Source organism: Mustela nivalis (assembly GCF_964662115.1).
Source record: "Mustela nivalis genome assembly, chromosome: 1".
NCBI classification, from domain to species: Eukaryota; Metazoa; Chordata; class Mammalia; order Carnivora; family Mustelidae; genus Mustela; species Mustela nivalis.
The window spans coordinates 202,567,021-202,577,935 of NC_139020.1; positions in this window are offsets into that span (position 1 = coordinate 202,567,021).

Sequence of the window (10,915 nt, forward strand, 5' to 3'; positions counted from 1 at the left end):
AGATTATGGTGCTAGAGGGCCTGGGTTCAAATTTGGGCTAGAAGTATCTTATGACCCAGGTATCTACCCAAGAGAATTGAAACAGGTGTTCGGACAAATCCTTGTACACGCCGTTCATGGCAGCACTGTTCATCAAAGCCAAAAGGTGGAAACAACCCAAGTGTCCACCAATAGATGAATGGATGAACAAAGGGTGGTGTGTACTCCATGAAAATTAGTAGGGGAAGACCTCAGGGCACTGGGTGGCTCAGTGGGTTAATCGTCTGTCTGCCTTTGGCTTGGGTTATGATCACAGGGTCCTGGGATCAAATCCTGCTTTGGGAAGCTTGCTTCCCCCTCTCCCTCTGCCTGCTGTTCTGCCTACTTATGACCTCTCTCTCAAAAGTAAATAAATAAATAAAATCTTTAAAACACACACACACCCCTGCCTTTTTAAGGTTAGTATTCTGAGGAACAAAAGAAACCCCAAATTTCTTACAGTTCCCGGGACTAAGGCTGAACTGTGAGCTAGTCCGTTTCCTAAGGCAACTGAGGACCCCCATTGGTCTGCTGAAGAATTTAACCTGGTCATTCAAATTTACCAAGCTGGCTTCTGGGATTTAAACCAATTAGGACACCTGCTTGTTGGTGAGGGCCAGGCCAAACACTGGGTAAACTAGCCAGAATGGAACAACCTGAAAGGGATTTAGAGAAACAGACTCCTCACTTTTGGCTAGATGCTAAACACTTGCTGGAAATCTCCACTGAGCAACTCTGGCAGCTTGTGGAACAAAGTTCAGGCTCACACACAAAAGCCTGGTGAACCAATACATGACCATTAGAGTCAATTTCAGATTGTCTTTAAAGAAAATTCTGGGGCACTTGGGTGGTTTAGTGGATTAAGTGCCTTGGGCTCAGGTCATGACCTTGGGGTCCTGGGATTGAGCCCCGCATCAGGCTTCCCGGCTAGACTCTGGCCCCCACCCCCACACTCCCACCACCGTGCTCATGCTTGTGCTCTCTCTCGCTTTCTCAAATAAATAAATAAAATCTTTTAAAAAATAAAGACAAACCTGGTCCTATTTTAGATGTTGAATCCACCTGGGTAGCATTTTAACTCTTTGTTAAATTAATGGGCTGAACCAGGATCTTTCTCCTTCTAGTTAAAAGGACAAGGACGGAATGGGAAACTATCTCTATTCCAGATTTAGTGAATTTAGCAAACCAGTTCGCTTGCATCTTAGATCAGTCACCTAGAGGGAAGTCCGTTAATTCTCAATTTTTTCCTCTTATTCTTTAAAGATTTTATTTATTTATTTGACAGACAGAGATCACAAGTAGGCAGAGAGAGAGGAGGAAGCAGGCTCCCTGCCAGGCCGAGAGCCCGATGTGGGGCTCGATCCCAGGACCCTGGGATCATGACCTGAGCTGAAGGCAGAGGCTTTAACCCACCGTGCCACCCAGGCACCCCTTCTTTTATTTTTTAAAAGATTGTATTTATTTTATTTGACAGAGAGAGAGAGAGAGAGAGCGCGCAGGCAGGGGGAGCTGCAGGCAGAGGGAGAAGCAGGCTCCCGGGTGGGCAGGGAACCCCACATAGGGCTCCATCCTAAGACCCTGGGATCCTGACCTGAGCCCAAGGCAGACGCTTAATGACTGAGCCACCCAGGCACGCCAATTCTCAATTTTCAACTCCAGCAAATGAAGGTTCCCCCAAGCCCCCTATTTTCTATTATTGCCAAGGGCTAGAATATTAAAAAAAAGATTGTTACCAGTGTAAGTGCCCCAGGTGCCTTCTGCCTCCTAGCAAGCCTTTCTGATGCCCTTCTAATTCCCAGCGGCGGGGTTCTTCCCCTCTTAATTGACTCAGAGAACCCCCTCTCCAGTTTGGGAGTGCATCTCTCTGTGTCTTGATCTCAAGATCCTGAGATCATGACCTCAACCGAACTCAAAAGTCAGACACTCAGCAGTCTGTGCCACCCACGGGCCCCAAACCTCTGATATCTTTTATTTGCTCTCTGACCAAACGATAGCCAAGTCTGTGGACCCTAATCGTTTGTCCCTATGGTATCAGCTACTATCCTCTTTATGGACAAAGTCTCCAACTGATAATCAGCCTAACTCCCAGGGCACATTGGGCATTGGACTTCCTGCTCCGTGGGGAAGCCTGCTTTTCCCTCTCCTGCTCCCTCTGCTTGTGTGCACTCGTTCTCTCTCTCTCGTCAAATAAATAAATAAAATCTTTAATATAAAATAAAATATGATAGCCCTAACCCTATTGTTTGGAAAGACAGGGGTGACATAGACTTTGAGGCTTTAAAGAAAAGCCTATTAAAGTCCCTTGCTGGGCCCCTGGGTGGCTCAATGGGTTAAGCCTCTGCCTTCTGATCAGGTTATGGTCTCGGGGTCCTGGGATCGAGTCCCACATCAGGCTCCCTGCTCTGCAGTGAGTCTGCTTCCCCCCCTCTCTCTGCCTGCCTCTCTACCAGCTTGTGATCTCTCTTTCTGTCAAATAAATAAATATAATCTTAAAAGAAAAAAAAGCCCCTTGCCCTAGGTCATCCTCATTATCTACTTAATTTTTTGCATGTTTATTTGCAAGGTGTGCCCTTGGTCTGCTCATCCAGCAATAAGGGTGAAGCTGGTGAGGTCCAACGGTCAAGAAAGAATCCTTGAGGGGCGCCTGGGTGGTTCAGTGGGTTGGGCCGCATCGGGCTCTCTGCTCAGCAGGGAGCCTGCTTCCCTGTCTCTCTCTCTCTCTGCCTGCCTCTCCATCTACTTGTGATTTCTCTCTGTCAAATAAATAAATAAAATCTTTAAAAAAAATTAAAAAAAAAAAAAAGAAAGAATCCTTGGGACGTCTTTTGTGGAAGGAGGTGATTTTATTAAAGCAGGGGGACGGGCTCTGGGATCTGTGAACAGAAAGAGATGCTGTCCTGGGTTGTGAGGGACTGATTGTGTACTTTGGAGCTGTGGGAGGTTAGGAAAAAGGAAGGTTTTCAAAAGGATTTTTTTTATATGCTAAAGAAGGCTCTCAGGATCCTGGGGGACTGGCTATTGTCAAGTTCAAGTCTTTTTTCCCTCTAGTAAAGCATGAACCTTAAGACAGTTTGGGGCTTCCCGGAGGAAAATATTAGTTAACTCTTTGTTTTCCCTTCCCTTAGTTTTAGGGCAGCCTGGAGTGCCTGAGGAATGTCACACATCCCCCACCTGTGGGGTGGGGATCCGAGGGGTGTCACCTTACTTTGCCCTCAGCTTGCCTTCTCTTCCCTCATCCCAGGGACCCTCATCCACCCAGAGGGTATTAGAGCCGACAGCCACACCGCAGCCTGGAGGACATCCCGTTGGCCACAGAGCCATTTCCGGCCACTGAGCTGGCCATTTGAGCTAAGACCACTGAAGAAATTGTCTCAGGGAGTCCCTCCTTGTATTTTTGGCCAAGGGCAAAACTGCAAAATTTACATCCATACATATGTCAGGACGCCTTCGGGGTAGCCCATAACTTTGGGATGTTCTAGAACAAGCAAAGGTCCCTTCCCTCCAACAGGAGTACAATTCAAAATGGCTCCTACGTCAAAAATGTATTAGATGCCATATTTTGCCAGTTGCTCTGGCCATTAGTAAGATTCCCAGGCATCCCAGACTCATCTCCCTGGAGGCCAAAATAGACCATCTTACTGATATTTCTGCCCCAAATGCTGCTCTCAGGGAAGCCAATTGCCAAACCTCTGTCATGGTCCAGAGAGATGTTCTCCTAAATGATAATTTGGAAAAAAACAAAAACAAACAAACAAACAAACAAACAAAAAAAAACTGGGGCGCCTAGGTGGCTCAGTGGGTTAATGATCCCAGGGTCCTGGGATCGATCCCCGCATCCGGCTCTCTGCTCGGCAGGGAGCCTGCCTCCCTTCCTCTCTCTCTGCCTGTCTCTCTGCCTACTTGTGATCTCTGTCTGTCAAATAAATAAATAAAATCTTTAAAAAAAAATAATTGTTGGTTTGATAAAAAGAGAGAACTCTGGTTTGGATCTAATAACAGTTCAGCCCTACCTAGTAAAAGTCCCAGTACTTACTGCTGTTTATGCATTAACCCATTGGTCCGTTGACACAGTGAGAGTGATGAGGGAGCAGAAGGCTGGCTGAGGACAAAGCAAAAGCTGGCGCCTTGCACCCCCTCTTCACCCGCTCCCCTCCATATGTGTAGCATTCCTCAGGCACCCCTGACTGCCATAAAACGATAAATAGTTAACTTGCAGGGATCGCAATCCTGCAGAACAGGAATCTCCCTTGCTCTACAGATGTCCTAGAGACCTAAACAGGGAGGTTACCTTATCAATAGCACAAATTTCCAGAGGCAAATAACTCTCGGTTCCTGAAGCCCTAATGTCTCCCTCCCACCATAAACTGGAGGAAACTGAGGTAGAAGGGAATGTAAATGATAGCCGGATCCTAACACCCCACCAAGAATCTCCCAACTATCTTGACGTTAATGCCTGACCTAAAGACGACATTGATCAAGCCATAAGGGCAAGGACTCCCCCCGGCACCTTGTAGGCCCTCCCTAACATGTGAAAACTCTGTTGAAATCTCCCATCCCTTCACCACCTCCCCCCAACCGCAAGGTATATAACATGCCGACCCTCACAACCGGGGCAGCAGCTCTTCCTGCCCACGGGTCCTGTCCCCGTGCTTTAATAAACCACCATTTTGCACCAACCACGTCTTAAGAATTCTTTCTTTAGTCGTTGGCTCCGAACCTCCTCACCCCACCGAACCTGACTTAGGTTCTGGGACTTCATCAAGAGCATCGCTGAGCCCATGTTGGTGGGGAAATAGTAATAAGGCCACAACAAGTACTTACTTAGCTCATCTCACCTCTTCAAAGTACAGTCCTGGGAAACCTGTTTGCACAAATGGATTTTTTAGAGCTTCCTTGTCTCATGGGTATAAATCTGTTTTAGTCATGGTTTGTATATTTCTCACCGGACCGAAGCTTTCCCTCGTAGACAGGCCACTGTCTCTTCTGTGGCTAAAAATTGGTTTAGAAAAGGTTGTCTCTCCCTGGAACTCCTCTGGAACTTCCTAGCGATCAGGGAGCCCATTTTAACCAGGCAGGGGCTTGGACAAGCCTGCCATGGGGCTGGCTTTACGTTCATGAGGCATATACTGTCCCCAAATCTCAGAGTTAGTCCGAGCACACGGACAGCTTCATTAAGGCTCAACTTAAGGGGTGCCTGGCTGGCTGAGTCTGTAGACCATGTGACTCTGGATTTCAGGGTCATGAGTTAAAGCCTCACGTTGTCTGTAGAGCTCAGTTTAAAAAAAAAAAAAAAAAAAGGAAAAAGAGAAAGACTGCTTAGGACCACAGAATTTGTAGGGACCCTCCAAATGCCTTGGCTGAAAGCATTCCCATCAGTCTTTTGAAATCTCTGTTGCACTCCCCTTGGAACTCCTAGACTCTCACCCCTGAGATGGTCATAGGATGGCCTCTTGATTCCTGCCTCTTTTGCCCTCCAGTAGATAAAGGAGATAGGTAGACTTCAATATTGTAAAGACCTAATTGCTTGGATGAAAAAATAACCTGCTAGGGCCGCCTGGGTGGGTCAGTAGGTTAGGCATCTGACTCTCCTTCTCAGCTCAGGTCACAATCTCAGGATTGCAGGATTACCACCCCGAGTTGGGCTCTGCACTGAGCCTGGAGCCTGCTTGAGATTCTCTCCCTCTCCTTCTCCCTTTGCCTGTCCTCCTCCGCTCCTGCACTGTCTCTCTTTCTCTTAAAAAAAAAAAAAAAGTGCTTTAGGGGAGCCTAGGTTGCTCAGTCATTAGGCATCTGCCTTTGGCTCGGGTCATGATCCCGAAGACCTGGGATCGAGCCCTGCATCAGGCTCCCTGCTCACTGGGAAGCCTGCTTCTCCATCTCCCACTTGCCCTGCTCGTGCTCCCTCTCTCACTTGTCTCTGTCAAATAAATAAATAAATAAATATAATCTTTTTTAAAAAAATGCTTTAGCAGAATAATCTTTTCCCAGTATACTTCCTGGGGGTGTGTGTGATAACCTTGAGCATCACACCTTGCATGCTGGTGATCTCATCTATTGGAAAAGAACCCTCCAGAAAGGTTCCCTTCAACCTCGCTCGATAGGACCTCCTCAGGCACTGCTAACCATCCTCATGCCACTAAAGTCCAGAGAACAGACTCTTGGATTCACATGACGGACCTAAAGAAAGCACCAAACCCTCGCTGGGTCTGTTTGCCACGTGGTGACGAGTAAGTAAAGATTTCCCAGAACTGAAGCCGATGCCATCTGCCAAGGCAGCTTCCCCAGCATGTCTGTCTCCTTTATTTTGTGAAGAGACAGTGCCCTCGTCTGCATTTCTGAAGCCCTTGTGAAAAGGGGGAAACTTCTTCTTTTGGAAATGGACCTTCATAAATGGTTTCATAATGATCCAGTGACAAATGAAGTTTTCACTTGCTTTTTCTTCTTTTAGATTTTGTTTATTCATTTTTTAATTTTATTTTTTTAGCCGAGTGAGCCACTCAGGTGCCCCCTATTTTTTAATTTTATTTTTTTAAGATTTTATTTATTTATTTGACAGACGGAGATCACAAGCAGGCTCCCCACCGAGCAGAGAGCCCCACGTGGGGCTTGATCCCAGGGTCCTGAGATCATGACCTGAGCTGAAGGCAGAGGCTTAAACCACTGAGCCACCCAGGCGCCCCGATTTTATTTATTCATTTGAGAGAGAAGGAGAGCACAGAGGGAGAGCTAGAGGGAGAAGCAGATGACACCCCCTCCCCCAATGCCGAGCAGGGAGCCCGATGTGGGACTTGATCCCAGAACCCTGGGATCATGACCTGAACTACCCAGGTGCCCCTCACTTGCTTTTTCTGAAGGGTTAGAAGGTTCAGAATTAACCAAAGTCAGGATGCCTGGGTGGCTCAGTTGTTAAGCGTCTGCTTTAGGCTCAGGTCATGATCCCGATAGTCCTGGGATTGAGCCCCGCAACAGGCTCTCTGCTCAACAGAAATCCTTCTCCCTCTCCCATTCCTCCTGCTTGTGTTCCCTCTCTTGCTGTGTCTCTCCTTTTCAAATAAGTAAATAAAGTCTAAAGTCTAAAAAAAAAAAAATTCACCAAAGTCTTTTCTTTCATGTGAACTGTTAACTGACTTCACGGTGTCAGAATTAGCAAACTTGCAGGCTATGTTATTTGAGAGCATTTGTTTCCAAACAGTTCTTTGGAGGTAATGGTACCGTCTATTTATTATTTTTATTTAAAGATTTTATTTATTGGGGCGCCTGGGTGGCTCAGTGGGTTAAAGCCTCTGCCTTCGGCTCAGGTCATGATCTCAGGGTCCTGGGATCGAGCCCCGCATCGGGCTCTCTGCTCAGTGGGGAGCCTGCTTCCTCCTCTCTCCCTACTTGTGATCTGTCTGTCAAATAAATAAATAAAATCTTAAAAAAAAAAAAGAAAAAAAATAAAGATTTTATTTATTTATTTGAGAGAGAGAAAGAGTGAGGGAGCATGAGATGGGGGAGGGTCAGAGGGAGAAGCAGACTCCTCGCTGAGTAGGGAGCCCGACACAGGACTTGATCCCGGGACTCCAGGATCATGACCTGAGCTGAAGGCAGTCGCCCAACCAACTGAGCCACCCAGGCACCCATCGGTACCATTTAATATGTGTTTGAAGTCTTGCTATTTTGCCAAAAATTTATTAGCTACTACCTCTGGTTTATGCCTGCACTGTATCTTCCCAAATGCTTATCCCCAATTTTCCCCCAAATAATTCCTCAGGGCATTCCAGCGGTAGTCAGGATTCTGCTGTCATGGCCCCTTTAAGCAGGGACTTCTGGGAGGGGGATGTGAATGTGGCTCCGGGTTTGGCTCCATTGAGAGAACTTTTCTCCCATCTGGATTAGCGCCAATCAATATTTTCAGTTGGCAACTCTCAGATCTAGGGTCCTGGTTTAGAACCATCATACAGTTTGGAGTTGTTACTTTTGATTTCTGTAACTGCTGCCTGTCAAACCTTCGTAAGAATGACGTACCCACTAAGGAGAAGATCTCCAGTGCTTACGATCTTGATAAATATGGACCACATAAGGGAAATGCCTGAGGGTTCTCCTGAGATGCATTCTTTCTTCTCCAATGTGACCTCGGTGGTTTTCTGTTCTGTGTAATTGATCTTTGGGTAGTTACGGGGCATGGCATCCAGGAAAGAGCCTTCCTGACGTCAAGGGATACAAAGTCTCTGAGCTAAGAAAACCTGACCTTTAAGATTTACTTATTTGAGAGAGAGAGTGTGTGTGTGTGAGAGAGAGAGAGAGAGAAGCAGATGCCCCTCTGAGCACAAAACCTGGATGTGGAGCTCGATCTCATGACCCTGAGATCATGACCTGAGCTGAGATCAAGAGTTGGACGCTTAATCAACAGAACCACCCAAGAAAACCCCACTCTTGCCTTTGAAGAAAGATCTTGATTCAAATGGGGAAATGTGAAAATTAATAGAGACCTCACAAAAAGTGAGTAGGGGAGTCCTATCTCTCAACGTCAATTATAGGAAGTGAAGAGGAACATTACCCCCAGAGGCTCAGGCCAGGAGGCCCCAGAAGATGGAAAATTACTACTAATAAGCGAGAGATAACCAGAAGCACCCTATTGGGAGCAAAAGATAACCAGCTGTTTCTGCTTCTATAAACAGGCTTCCAGCCATAGGCTCCCTGCTCTACTATTCTCTCCTTTATAAAGCAGCCCCCACTTCCCCAGTTTAAACCTACCTACCAGCAGTCAGCATAGCCCTTGGAACCTGACTGCCTGCAGCGCCCTATAAAATCCCTATAACTCTGTTGCCAGGGCCTCAGAACCTGGAACTCGAGCTCATCTGCGTCCGCCGGCGTAAAATAAATCCGAGTTCTCCTACTTCTCCGAGTGCACTTGGTCTCTGGCAGGTCTGATTATTTTCCGCAACAGGAGAAGTGTCAAAGCCCCAAGGGAAGAATTCTCAACAAGGAAAGAATCATGATCTACAGACCCCAACAGGAAACAGGACACGGCATCTCCTACAAGAAACTGACTACCCCAGTAACTTAGCCAATGACGAACCATCATCACCCTGAACTCCTGCTTCTCTCCCACAGACTTTAGTTCAAACGAGCCCTCCCAACTTCCTCCTTCTCATAAAATAACACGCCTCTCCTTTGTTTATTGAACATGAACATGCAGCCTGCACGTCCCAAATTGTGGTTCCCCTGCTGTTCCCAAAGAAACCCGTTTTGCTGGTAAAATAACCGGCTGTTTAAATTTAAGGTTAATGACACCTACAGTGGACTCTTGCTTGGCCATAACAGAAATAAAGCACGGACATGCTGGGGAGTAAAAGAACCCAGGCACAAAATGCTCCACGGTGCATGATTGCATTTATATGAAATGTTCAGGACAGGTGAGTTTATAAAGACCAGAAGTAGACGGGTGGGTGGTTGCCAGGGGCTGGGGGAGGGGCAGAGGGAGTGGAAGCTGATGGGGACAGGGTCTCTTTCTGGGGTGATGGCAAAGTTCTGGAACCAGATAGAGGTGGTCCCCTCACAGCACGGTGAATGCGTCATGTGCCACCAAATTGTTCACTTTCAGTGGTTCATTTCCTGTCACTTTAATTTCCTCTCAATTAAAAAAAGAAAACCCAATAAGGCTGTCCACCAGCTGAGGGTGGCCTCTGAGGCAAGTGACTCACTGCTTCATGCCCCAAACAGATGTCTGGGAGCTTCCCAGGCATAGGAAGAGACCAGGGCATCGCAAGCCACCACCGGACAGCCTGCCCGCCCACGGCTGGCCAGTTAGGTGGGGGTCCCGTCCTCTCTGTTGGGACTCTCCCTTCCTGGGAATAGTCCTCCAGAGAAAGACACAAGTCACACCAGCTCCGGGAAGCCTGGCCGTTAGAGCGCCACAGCTAGGAAATGCCGTCTGTGTTTTAAAATGTACCTGACCTCACCTGTGACCTGAAGAAAGGCAAATTAAAGCCACTAGGATGTGGTGGACCGATAACACTGTGTCCTGTTATACAGTGGCCCATGGCAGGGAGGTGGACCCCAGCCACTCAGCCCCATAGGGCAGGTACAGGGACTGCCTTGGAGGCATGGAGGCCCCTGGGCACACACACATGCACACACACGTGCAGACTTAGGATGGAGGGCACACTCCCACTGGCTCAGACGTGTGATTCCGGCTCCTTTATGGGCCCACGAGCTCAGGGAACCACAGCTGATCTGACATTACAGCTAGGAGCTGAGGCCCCCCGCAAGCAGGGCAGGGAAGAGGGGACACACCTCGGCTGGCTCCGAGGTCCTTGCACTGTACCTTTTCCAGGCAGGAAAGCGAGTGTGCGGGGCGAGGGGGGGGGCAGGGGCTCACTGCCTGGACCACCCCTCTTTGTTCGCACAGTGTTGACGTGCACTGTTGACGTGCTTCCCAGACACCTCCCAGGTAGAGGCTCTCCCCCCATTTCGCAGATGAGGAAACTGAAGCACAGCCTGACCCTCCCCCTGTCCCCCCACGCTCTTCTGTCTTTGGAGGACAGAGTAGGAGGATTAGAGTGAAGGTCAAATCCTGCTGTCTGCTCCCCCACCCGCCACCACCCCAGCTCCACCTGGCCCCGGCTTGGTGCTCGGGCACCCTCATGGGGCTCAGGGTCCTCACGTGTCCATTGGGATCTAGGACTGTCCACTGAGCTCAGAGCTGCTTCCCACCAGAGTGTGCTGGTTACCTCACCTGTCCTGGGCCCCACCCAGGCCATCCCTTGTCCGCATGAACCTCCCTGTCCCCCAACCTTGGCTTCCCACTGCTGGGGGCTCCTTTTGCATCAAGTGCTCTCCAAGGTACACAACCTCCTGACAGCCCCCCAGGTGAGGTGAGTTGGAGATGAGAAAACTGACCAGGGAAGTTGAG